Below are 13424 nucleotides of genomic sequence, written 5' to 3' on the forward strand. Positions count from 1 at the left end.
GCAAAGCAATAAAACTGTAAATTTAAAACATACTGTTACAGATTAACATCAATACAGTCTGTGGATGGCATTTTGTTTAACCCGTATCAGTTGACAGTACATACAAAGAGTAAGAAGTCAACAAGTGATTGCAATGGAGAAACGACTTAAGACGTAGAAACCATTTTGACTAGTAAAGAATGATTTTGTGACTCCCACACTAGCAGGACATTACAACTAAACTAGCATAGCATACCGTTATTGGTTTTCATAACTATTAACCAACAGCATATGTGTACATACAAAACATATAATACAGATTGCTGTATAGACATACCCACCAATCTCATACATAACCAAGAATCCAAAACAATAGAAATTCTCAAAGGAGATAATTTGTTCACTTACACATAACAGTTTATGTCTTTAAGTGCAAATTTTTGTCTTACTACTAAACTATGAGATTCCTTTGGAGATGTCACCAGTGGGACATTTGAAAATAAAGTTGGAGATGCCTAGAAGAGGAAGTTGTTATTTCAAACATAGCACACAAACAATTTCATGGAACATTTTCCTACTAAAAGACAACAAATTCTAGGAAGAAACGGTTACCACTTTGCACCAAACAATTCCCTTGCTAACCAAGACTTTCTCCTAGACAACATAGTCCTATAATAAATTTACGTGCAGTATATAAACCCCTCGAAAATCCATGTGATGGCATCAACATAATAACCTTTATTCTCACTTCTCAAGTCTCAACCATATTACAGAAACAAGAACAAACTTTAACAAAAAGGAAAAAAGACAGCAGCAAGGCAATGGATGCAGCAGCAAGTCACATGATGCTTCATTGTGCCTTTGATAGTTGTTTATCAATGTCTGATATGGAGATTGAGAGAAGGCCATACCATCGCAACTGCAGCTGCGCGCTGCACAAGCCAAAAGATTCACGTCCAGCTGCATGTTTTCGACATGGGAATGTTGCATTTTCTAAGAAAGGGTCATGGAGTGATTGCTCCATAACTCTAAGCTCCCCCAAAATCTCGTCGCAGTCCCTCTTTTTGTCCGTTCATCTTCAGGTAACAACAAATAAAAACATAAACCTTTGTTCGTAGAAACAATGGAAATTATGAAGATTTGTTTAGAAAAAGTTGGTATTTTAGCTTAGTAGAACTAGAGGAGTACTCTTGTAAATATATGCCTTGACATAGTACTAAAACGCCTGTAATGAAATTTTTGGACAAAGAAAGCACTAGAATTGATCACTATTGCTGTGTACTAATCATTCTGGGGTCCAACTGGTTGCAAATGTTATTGGGTCCCAGACACATTGTTATCGGCAGGCCTCTCAGAAAATTTCATTATTAGTATATCAGCGGAAAATATATTGTTAAATAATGTTAAATAATCACATCAACAACAAAAGTTAGAGCTCAAGAAAGTAGTTAAGTAGGCATGCTTCGTTTAGAACTACTTTAACAGTTCACATCAATGATTTTTTCAATAGTAGTGGGGACTACAAGGAAATAGGTTAGTTTTCTTTTTTGTCCCCTATCCCTGCAACTCAAATATCAGTTATGCCAAATACCATTTTCATCATACGTGAGTTTGCTCTGTATTAAAAAATTACAGAAGGAGATTACTATGCATTGAATATGTTGAGGGACAAAAAAAAGAGAAAACTACTATTTTATTAACAAATCAACTAAGCTGTGTAACAGTGACACGAGTATAAACTGAGAATTGTATTTCCCTATTTTGATTAAATTAAATTTCTGGAATAATGAGTCCAAATCAATCAGACTTCCAAAGAAAAGATTCTGTCGCTTTTATAAAAGTAATTTTTCTAGTGCAGTTTGTTAGGTACAGTATAAATATGAACATTTTACTAGGGATCGTCACTGCTCTAAGCATGATGATGAAGTAAAGTTTCCTAGAAAATTAAGTCACATGTTTGGAGCATCTTGCCAAGATGAACTTCTTGGATCACAATACCTAAAAGACGCCAATTACAGGGAGAGACACCTACCAGTTTGCTCCAAACATCTCTCATGTAAACTGTCTCCTATACTACTTTACACATCTCCAGTGTAATCACCTGCACTAAATAAGCCTTGCAAAGCATCCAGAGGCTTCAACATATAATTTTGCTAATATACTGGACCAAATTAGAAACCACAGAATGATTTCTGCACAAAGCTACATGTGTAAGCCATGACCTCTTTTCAACATGGAAACATTGCATTTGCTAACCTAAAGTAATGCATACGTACCCCATGCATCTTATCACGTGCTTCAGTTACCTATGACTATTCAGAAATAAGGGAAACTCAGCAGTGGTGTTTCATAGACTCGGAGTGATTGTGCATTATTGTTTTCCAACACATGCCACTCGTACTCCTTTCTGCACCTGTCATAAAAAAAGAGCACTAATGCCGTTCATTGTTTATTACGTGTAACAAAATTTATAATGACAATATGCAGACAAAATAACATCATGGCATAAAAGTATTGGTTTACACTAAATAAGTAAATTGTAAGCTTATATTGTGCTTCTGAACTAAAGTGAAGGAACAAATTTAACATAGTATAGATCACCCACCCATTTCACATAACCATGGATCCCAAAGAAAAGTGAATTTTACAAGGAGCAGATTCTTTTGGAGAAAACCATGAACATACAACTTTACTTCACAAGTGCAAGAAAACCATAACAACCCCTAACCATATTAGTTTCCTGTCATTTTCCTTGTGCTGGATGAAGATATTTGTTAGACAACGGATACATAATACAGACAAAACATTTCTTTTTCAGCAATACAAACAAACAAACTTACTAAGGTAATAAAACAGATCACATGCATGAAAATCAAGAAATAAGTTAGCCTAATCAAGCGTGATATTAACTTAGAAATATCAACCACTAATGCGACGGCATAACTAACTGATGCAAAACATTTTTCTCCTAGACTAATTCACACTTTAGACAATCATTACCGACACCATACAATAAATTCCGTTAAGACATTGTTTATATAATACAGAAGACAGAACATTTCACTTTCAAATTCACAAACAAAATCGAAGGCCAGCAGTTTATGCCTACATGTGACAAAGAGTTTATAGCGAAGGACAACAGTTTATGTCTACATGTGAGCAATGAGATCTTCGCTAGATACCAAAATCATTGGACTATTAGTCACCCTAAGCATAACACTAAGGTAATAAAGCATACCGTTATTGCTTTTTACAATAACTAAGAGCATATTGTGTGATTTAAACTTACATGTGACAGATTCAATGTTATACATACATACCCACCAACCCATCTACCTCATACATAACCAATAATCCAAAACAATAATGATTCCTAGAAGAAATACTTTGTTTACTTGCATTAGAAAAATGTCATCTAATGCAATTTATTACCATCAGAAAAGTCAATACTCAAAAGCTTGAAAATAAAGTTGGAGATACCTAGAACAGAATTTGTTATTTCAAAAGTATTACTAAACGGAATCCTTGGTTACTACTACTAGAAGACAACACTTCATAGGGAAAAACGGTTACCAATTTGCACCAAACATTCCCCTTACCAACTAACACATTCTCATAGACAACTTCACAAACCTCTAAGCCTCCAGATTACATGCAGACTGCAGTATATATACCCTCCCAAAACCATGTGATGGCATCAACATATTTCACTTATAATCAACCAGATTACAGAAACAAGCACATACAAATTTAAAGAAAAAGAAACCAGCAAGATAATGGATGCAGTATCAGGTCACATGTTACCTCAGTATGTCTTTGACAGTAGTTTATCATTGTCCGATATGGATATTGAGAGAAGGCCGTACCATCGCAACTGCAGCTGCGCTCTGCACAAGCCAAAAGATGCACGTCCTAGAGCATGTTTTCAACACGGGAATGTTGCTTTTTCTAAGATACAGTCATGGATTGATTGTTCCATGTCTGTAGCTGCTACAAAGAGCTCGTCACAATCCCTATTTAACAGTGACTTGTCAGGTAAAAACAGAGACAAAGATGGACTTTTGTTACTTAGAAACAAAGGAATACATGGAATTTCATCAGGTAGATGATAAAATCTCTTCAATTTTAATTTTCATAGAATTAGAGAGTACTTTTGTAAATTAGTTGATCAACACAGTACTCGAACTCCTGTACGGATTTCTATGATATAGAAATAGCACTAGTTTCCACTATTAATAATTCATGTACATTCTGGTGCCATTGCTTTTGGTTTTCTGTCACATTATTACAGACACAACTTGTTTGAAAATTTCGCCACCCGTTCCTTGTTAACCTTGATTCATCGTTTCATAATCCTCTGCTTTAGTTTGTTCTCTAAATGATAGTGAAGCACTACAACCACCTAAAACAGAGCAGTAAGTTTATGCCATCGTACAGTACTCTTCAGCATTGAAACTCCAGGTTCAGAAGCAGATATTCTTCTAGATCCTACTTTGAATAAAATAGCTTCAGGAATTATGTTGTCATAGTACAATTAGGAAACGAGCACATCAACGTTTTTAGGAATGTGACTATACAACTTGGTAAATGATGTGGTTGTGTGTTAGTACACAACATGCAGGACTTCTTTTTCATCTTTCAGCAACGATATAAGAATCAGAGAGACTACATTAAAGAAATGTGGTCACTGTAGATCTTCAGTTTTGTCCCCTACCCTAGGCCGCCTAAATATCACTGGAATATTTCATATAATGCCCCCCTTCCCAGAAAAAAAATATTAAACTCATGATGCAGCTCAACACAAAACAAACCAACTATTCATGGTTATTATTATACAGCAAATTTGCAAATCTAATACATCTACTTGAGCAAGGAAAAGTTGTTTACATAAGATGGTAAAGAAAACGTTTACTCACAATGCAGAATATATATATATGATATATATATATATATATATATAAATTAACAATCAGTACCTAATAAGAAACAGAAAAGACAACTAAATACATGTTGGCAAGGCTAGAGGGTATATGCCAAGTCTTCTTTCTTGTCTTCTACCAGATCACTAACATATCAGTCAATCCATATGCCACATTTTCAAATTTTAATTTCACAGCATGCAAATTTGTAACAAAAAAAAAAAGACGGATATCACTATTTTAATTCACACTGCAGCTCAATAGTCAAACCAAAGCAAACCTGATATTCATTCTGAATAGAAGAAAGCAGATTAGGTACATTACGAAGACTGATTGTTTCCAGAATCAACAATGAAGGCTGAAAGATTCAAAATCTTACAGACGAATGATATGAGTAGAGTATCTAGCAAAGCAATAAAACTGTAAATTTAAAACATACTGTTACAGATTAACATCAATACAGTCTGTGGATGGCATTTTGTTTAACCCGTATCAGTTGACGGTACATACAAAGAGTAAGAAGTCAACAAGTGATTGCTATGCAGAAACGACTTAAGATGTACTTCAAGAAGTAACTGAAAAACACTGAAGATTATGTAAGACATCAATGACATAATAAACCATTTTGACTAGTAAAGAATGATTTTGTGACTCCCACACTAGCAGGACATTACAACTAAACTAGCATAGCATACCGTTATTGGTTTTCATAACTATTAACTAACAGCATATGTGTACATACAAAACATATAATACAGATTGCTGTATAGACATACCCACCAATCTCATACATAACCAAGAATCCAAAACAATAGAAATTCTCAAAGGAGATAATTTGTTCACTTACACATAACAGTTTATGTCTTTAAGTGCAAATTTTTGTCTTACTACTAAACTATGAGATTCCTTTGGAGATGTCACCAGTGGGACATTTGAAAATAAAGTTGGAGATGCCTAGAAGAGGAAGTTGTTATTTCAAACATAGCACACAAACAATTTCATGGAACATTTTCCTACTAAAAGACAACAAATTCTAGGAAGAAACGGTTACCACTTTGCACCAAACAATTCCCTTGCTAACCAAGACTTTCTCCTAGACAACATAGTCCTATAATAAATTTACGTGCAGTATATAAACCCCTCGAAAATCCATGTGATGGCATCAACATAATAACCTTTATTCTCACTTCTCAAGTCTCAACCATATTACAGAAACAAGAACAAACTTTAACAAAAAGGAAAAAAGACAGCAGCAAGGCAATGGATGCAGCAGCAAGTCACATGATGCTTCATTGTGCCTTTGATAGTTGTTTATCAATGTCTGATATGGAGATTGAGAGAAGGCCATACCATCGCAACTGCAGCTGCGCGCTGCACAAGCCAAAAGATTCACGTCCAGCTGCATGTTTTCGACATGGGAATGTTGCATTTTCTAAGAAAGGGTCATGGAGTGATTGCTCCATAACTCTAAGCTCCCCCAAAATCTCGTCGCAGTCCCTCTTTTCGTCCGTTCATCTTCAGGTAACAACAAATAAAAACATAAACCTTTGTTCGTAGAAACAATGGAAATTATGAAGATTTGTTTAGAAAAAGTTGGTATTTTAGCTTAGTAGAACTAGAGGAGTACTCTTGTAAATATATGCCTTGACATAGTACTCAAACGCCTGTAATGAAATTTTTGGACAAAGAAAGCACTAGAATTGATCACTATTTCTGTTTACTAATCATTCTGGGGTCCAACTAATTGCAAATGTTATTGGGTTCCAGACACATTGTTATCGGCAGGCCTCTCAGAAAATTTCATTATTAGTATATCAGCGGAAAATATATTGTTAAATAATCACATTAACTACAAAAGTTAGAGCTCAAGAAAGTAGTTAAGTAGGCATGCTTCGTTTAGAACTACTTTAACAGTTCACATCAATGATTTTTTTAATAGTAGTGGGGACTACAAGGAAATAGGTTAGTTTTCTTTTTTGTCCCCTATCCCTGCAACTCAAATATCAGTTATGTCATATACCATTTTCATCATACGTGAGTTTGCTCTGTATTAAAAAACTACAAAAGGAGATTACTATGCATTGAATATGTTGAGGGGCAAAAAAGAGAAAACTACTATTTTATTAACAAATCAACTAAGCTGTGTAACAGTGACACGAGTATAAACTGAGAATTGTATTTCCATATATTGATTAAATTAAATTTCTGGCATAATGAGTCCAAATCAATCAGACTTCCAAAGAAAAGATTCTGTCGCTTTTATAAAAGTAATTTTTCTAGCATGGTTTGTTAGTTACAGTATAAATATGAACATTTTCCTAGGGACCGTCACTGCTCTAAGCATGATGATGAAGTGAAGTTTCCTAGAAAATTAAGTCACATGTTTGGAGCATCTTGCCAAGATGAACTCCTTGGATCACAATACCTAAAAGACGCCAATTACAGAGAGAAACACCTACCAGTTTGCTCCAAAGATCTCTCATGTCAACTAAACAGTATCTCCTATACTACTTTACACATCTCCAGTGTAATCACATGCACTAAATAAGCCTTGCAAAGCATCCAGAGGCTTCGACATATAATTTTGCTAATATACTGGACCAAATTAGAAAAACACAACCACAGAATAATTTCTGCACAAAGCTAAATGTGTAAGCCATGTGACCTCCTTTCAACATGGAAACATTGCATTTGCTAACCTAAAGTAATGCATACGTACCCCATGCATCTTATCACGCGCTTCAGTTACCGATGACTTTTCAGAAATAAGGGAAACTCAGCAGTGGTGTTTCATAGACTCGGAGTGCTTGTGCATTATTGTTTTTCAACACATGCCACTCGTACTCCTTTGTGCACCTGTCATAAAAAAAGAGCACTATTCCCGTTCATTGTTTATTTGTTTTTAAATTGATGAGCTTACATAACCATACACATGTAACAAAATTTATAATGACAATATGCAGACAAAATAACATCATGGCATAAAATTATTGGTTTACACTAAATAAGTAAATTGTGAGCTTATATTGTGCTTCTGAACTAAAGTGAAGGAACAAATTTAACATAGTATAGATCACCCACCCATTTCACAAAACCATGGATCCCAAAGAAAAGTGAATTTTACAAGGAGCAGATTCTTTTGGGGGAAACCATGAACATACAACTTCACTTCACAAGTGCAAGAAAAGCATAACAACCCCTAACCATATTAGTTTCCTGTCATTTTCCTTGTGCTGGATGAAGAAATCTGTTAGACAACTGATACATGATACAAAGAAAACATTTCAATTTCAGCAATAAAAACAAACAAACTTACTAAGGTAATAAAACAGATCCCATGCATGATAATCAAGAAATAAGTTAGCTTAATCAAGCGTGATATTAACTTAGGAATATTAACCACTAATACGACAGCATAACTAATTGATGCAAAACATTTTTTTCCTAGATTAATTCACACTTTAGACAATCATTACCGACACCATACAATGAAACTTTAAGACATTGTTTATATAATACAGAAGACAGAACATTTCACTTTCAACATCACAAACAAAATCGAAGGACAGCAGTTTATGCCTAAATGTGACAAAAGAGTTTATAACGAAGGACAACAGTTTATGTCTACATGTGAGCAATGAGATCTTCTCTAGATACCAAAATCATTGGACTATTAGTCACCCTAAGCATAGCACTATGGTAATAAAGCATACCGTTATTGCTTTTTACAATAACTAAGAGCATATTGTGTGATTTAAAATTACATGTCACAGATTCAATATTGTATATGCATACCCACCAACGAACCCATCTATCTCATACATTACCAATAATCCAAAACAATAATGATTCTTAGAAGATATATTTTGTTTACTTACATTAAAACAATGTCTTCTAGTGCAATTTATTAGTTTACAAAGTTAAAAATATAATTCCATCAGAAAAGTCAATACTCATAATCTTGAAAATAAAGTTGGAGATACCTAGAGCAAAGTTTGTTATTTCAAAAGTATTACTAAATGGAATCCTTGGTTACTTACATATAACAGGTTGTCTTTAAGAGCAACTTTTTGTTTTAGTATTAAAACTATGAGATTCCTCTGGAGATGTCACCTTGGACTTTTGAAAATAAAGATGGAGATGCCTAGAAGAGGAAGTTGTTATGTCAAACATAGTACACAAACAATTTCATGGAACATATTACTACTAAAAGACAACAAATTCTAGGAAGAAACGGTTACCACTTTGCACCAAACATTTCCCTTGCTAACTAACACTTTCTCCTAGACAACATAGTCCTCTAATCAAAATACGTGCAGTATATAAATCCCTCCAAAATCCATGTGAAGGCATCAACATAGTTAACTTTATTCTCACTTCTCAAGTCTCAACCATATTACAGAAACAAGAACAAAACTTACAAATAGGAAAAAAGACAGCAACTAGGGGTGAGTACGGTACGGGTAAAGCCGGGGTTCCCGAGATCTCCAGAACCATCCCAATTTTTGGATATTCAAAATATTGAGCAACAGGGCAATGGATGCAGTAGCAAGTCATATAATGCTTCAATGTGCCTTCAATAGTTGTTTATCAATGTCTGATATGGAGATTAAGAGAAGGCCATACCATCGCAACTGCAACTGCGCGCTGCACAAGCCAAAAGATTCACATCCAGCTGCATGTTTTCGACATGGGAATGTTGCATTTTCTACGAAACTGTCATGGACTGATTGCTCCATAACCCTAAGCTCCCCCAAAATCTCATCGCAGTCCCTCTTTGTCCGTTCATCTTCAGGTAACAACAAATAAAAATATAAACCTTTGTTCGTAATGGAACTTATGAAAATATGTTTAGAAAATGTGAGTATTTCAGGTTAGGAAAACTAGAGAAGTACTCTTGTAAATTTATGTTTCAACATAGTACTCAAACACCTGTGATGAAATTTTTGGACAAAGAAAGCACTAGAATTGATCGCTATTGCTGTGTACTAATCATTCTGGGGTACAACTGGTTGCAATTGTTATTGGGTTCAAGACACATTGTTATTGACAGGCCTCTCTCAGAAAATTTCATTATTAGTATATAAGCGGTAAATATATAATTAAATAATCACATCAACTACATAAGAAGTTGGTGTGGTAAGAAAGTAGATAAGTAGGCATGGCTTCATTTAGAACTCTTCAACAGTTCACATCAATGGATTTTTAATAGCAGTGGGGCCTACAAGGAAATCGGTAAGTTTTCTTTTTTGTCCCCTATTCCTTCCCCTCAAATATCAGTTATGTCATATACCATTTATATGTAAGTTTCCTCTGTATTTAAAAAACTATAAAAGGAGATTACTATGCATTGAATATGTTGAGGAACAAAAAAGAGAAAGCTACTATTTTATGAACAAATAGTAGTTTGGAGTATGGTTAGGAAATTAAGATAATTAGGTATATATGTTGAGGAATTGCTAATTTGGAGTATGGTTAGGGGTTGTTATGCTTTTCTTCGGTTTGCACTTGTGGAGTGAAGTTTTATGTTCATGAATTTTTTCCAAAAGGCAATTCCTACTAAATCAAATTACACTCAAGTCAAAAATTCCAGCTACACTATTTATAAACCCTTCAAATGCATGCATTCGTTTCAAGTTATTAGTTTATTCATAACAGTCAGCTAAGTCCCACAAACACCGTAACTAAAAGAAAAGTGCAGATTGAGAAACAATGGATGCAGCGTCAGGTCATATGATCAATAAATATGTCTATTTTAGTAGTTTATCAATGTCTGATACAGATATTGAGAGAAGGCCATACCACCTTCATTACAGCTGGGCTTTGCACAAGTCGAAAGCTACACCTACCGCCTGTTTCCAGCATAGAAATGTTTCATTTCTAAAGAAACAGTCAAGGAATGATTGCTCTGAATCCATAACTTTTTCCAACAGCACTGCACGTTCTTCACTTATCTCTGCTCTGCCAGGTAGGAGTATATCAGAAAGATATGAACCAGTCATATAGATAACAGAAATTATACAGTTTAGGAAATGAAAAGTAGCTAGAAGTTGTTTCTCAAAGCATCAACTGCTCCTGCTCCTTCATTAAAAAGTTGTGTACGGAGCGATTACAATCCTCTCTTTCACTTCCATCTTCTCAGTTTAGCTAAATGTATAGAGTCCGTGTCTTTTATATAATATCCAAATGATACTCTCTTTTTTTATCAATTCATCCTCCTAAGAACATGTGCTTCATTTTCACAAATTTACAAATATTTTTTTATTTAAATCCATTCCTCAAAAATGCTATTTTAGTTATTGAGCACAAAAAAATTAGTTGCATGTATGTCATCTACTCAAAAAAATTAGTTGCATGTATGTCATCTACTCAAAAGGCAACATTCCCATGTTTTCGACATGGGAATGTTGCCTTTTCTAAGAAACGGTCATGGAGTGATTGCTCCATAACTCTAAGCTCCCCCAAAATCTCGTCGCAGTCCCTCTTATTGTCCGTTCATCTTCAGGTAACAACAAATAAAAATATAAACCTTTGTTCGTAGAAACAATGGAACTTATGAAAATTTGTTTAGAAAAAGTTGGTATTGTAGCTTAGTAGAACTAGAGGAGTACTCTTGTAAATTTATGTCTCGACATAGTACTCAAACACCTGTAATGAAATTCTTGGACAAAGAAAGCACTACAATTGATCACTATTGCTGTGTACTAATCATTCTGGGTACAACTGGTTGCAACTGTTATTGGGTTCCAGACACATTGTTATCGACAGGCCTCTCTCAGAAAATGTCATTATTAGTATATCAGCGGAAAATAATCACATCAATTACATAAGTTAGTGCTGTAAGAAAGTAGTTAAGTAGGCATGGCTTCGTTTAAAACTAATTTAACAGTTCACATCAATGATTTTTTTAATAGTGGTGGGGACTATAAGGAAATAGGTAACTTTTCATTTTTGTCCCCTATCCCTGCGACTCAAATATCAGTTATGTTATGTGCCATTTTCATAGTACGTAAGTTTGCTATGTATTATAAAACTATAAAAGGAGATTACTATGCATTGAATATGTTGAGGAACAAACAAGAGAAAACTACTATTATATCAACAAATCGACTAAGCTGTGTAACAGTGACACAAGTATACACTGAGAGTTGTATTTCCATATTGTGACCAAAATTCTATTTCGGGCATGAGTCCAAATCAATCAGACTTCTTCCATACAAAAGATTCTCTCACTTATATAACAGCTATATTTTTTAGTGCGGTTTGTTAGTTACAGTATGACTATGAACATTTTCCTAGGGATCGTCACTGCTCTAAGCAAGATTGATAAAGTAAAGTTTCCTAGAAAATTAATTCACATGTTTGGAGCATCTTGCCAAGATGAAATCCTTGGATCATAATACTTAAAAGACACCAATTCTAAGGAGAAACACCTAGCAGTTTGCTCCAAACATCTCTCATGTCAAATGAACAGTATCTCCTATAGTAAATCACACTTCTCCTGTGTAATTACATGCACTAAATAAGCCTTGCAAAGCATCCAGAGGCTTCAACATATAATTTCGCTAATATACTCAACAAAATTAGAAAAACAAATCCACAGAATGATTTCTGCAGCAGATCATATGATACTTCAATAGTGTCTGATGATAATTCTATTTATTTCTGATACTGACATTGAGATAACACTATAACATTGCGACTGGTTGTCTCCAGGCAAAAAGCTAAATGGGTAAGCCTTACAACCTCCTTTCAACATGGAAACATTGCATTTGCTAACCTCAGATAATGCATAGCCATAGGTACCCCATGCACCTTATCACACGCTTCAGTTAAATGTGACTTTTCAGGTAGAAATAAGGGAAACTCAGCAGTGATGTTTCATAGACTCGAAGTGCTTGTGCATTATTGTTTTTCAACACATGTCACTCGTACTCCTTTGTGCAACTGTCAGAAAAATACAGCACTAATCCCTTTCATTGTTTGTTTGCTTTTAAATTGATGAGCTTATATATCCATACACATGTAACAAAATTTATAATGACACTATGCAGACAAAATATAACGTCATTACATGGCATAAAATTATTGTTTTTACACTAAATTAGTAAATTGTGAGCTTATATTGTGCTTCTGAACTAAGGTGAAGGAACGAATTTAACATAGTATAGTTCACCCACCCATTTCACATAACCATGGATCCCAAAGAAAAGTGAATTTACAAGGAGCAGATTCTTTTGGAAAAAACCATGAACATACAACTTCACTCTACAAGTGCAAACCGAAGAAAAGCATAACCCCTAACCATACTCTCTCTCTCTTTCTCTCATATAAATATTAAGTACTTACAAGCCTGGCATAGGCAACTAACAATTTCAGGCTGAAATAGAACTACAGCTTTAAACTTTTGATGTGCGACTGAACAATCTTGGCCATAGTTTAAAGACAAAATCTTGTAGATGAATGATAGTTCAAAATTAACTACTATAATTGCTTTAGGAATCTTTACCAAGTGTTGTACCTTTC

General features: G+C 34.5%; 1 long non-coding RNA gene across 24 annotated transcripts in view; it reads right to left on the reverse strand.

Moving 5' to 3' along the window:
- LOC108218784 (uncharacterized) overlaps window positions 1-13424 on the reverse strand; it is a 37460-nt gene that overhangs the window by 19203 nt on the left and 4833 nt on the right. For 16 of the 24 annotated variants that reach the window (XR_010291222.1, XR_010291223.1, XR_010291238.1 and 13 more), the window contains 8 exons: window positions 10701-10859; window positions 9320-9687; window positions 7980-8156; window positions 7618-7754; window positions 5179-6413; window positions 3784-3992; window positions 2256-2392; window positions 891-1055 (listed from right to left, as the gene is read on the reverse strand). This is a non-coding gene — a long non-coding RNA (uncharacterized LOC108218784). The remainder of the gene's footprint in view (window positions 1-890; window positions 1056-2255; window positions 2393-3783; window positions 3993-5178; window positions 6414-7617; window positions 7755-7979; window positions 8157-9319; window positions 9688-10700; window positions 10860-13424) is intronic. The other 8 variants (XR_010291220.1, XR_010291224.1, XR_010291230.1 and 5 more) reach the window with 8 other exon arrangements.

This window comes from Daucus carota, chromosome 4 (assembly GCF_001625215.2).
Source record: "Daucus carota subsp. sativus chromosome 4, DH1 v3.0, whole genome shotgun sequence".
In the NCBI taxonomy this organism is placed as follows: domain Eukaryota; kingdom Viridiplantae; phylum Streptophyta; class Magnoliopsida; order Apiales; family Apiaceae; genus Daucus; species Daucus carota.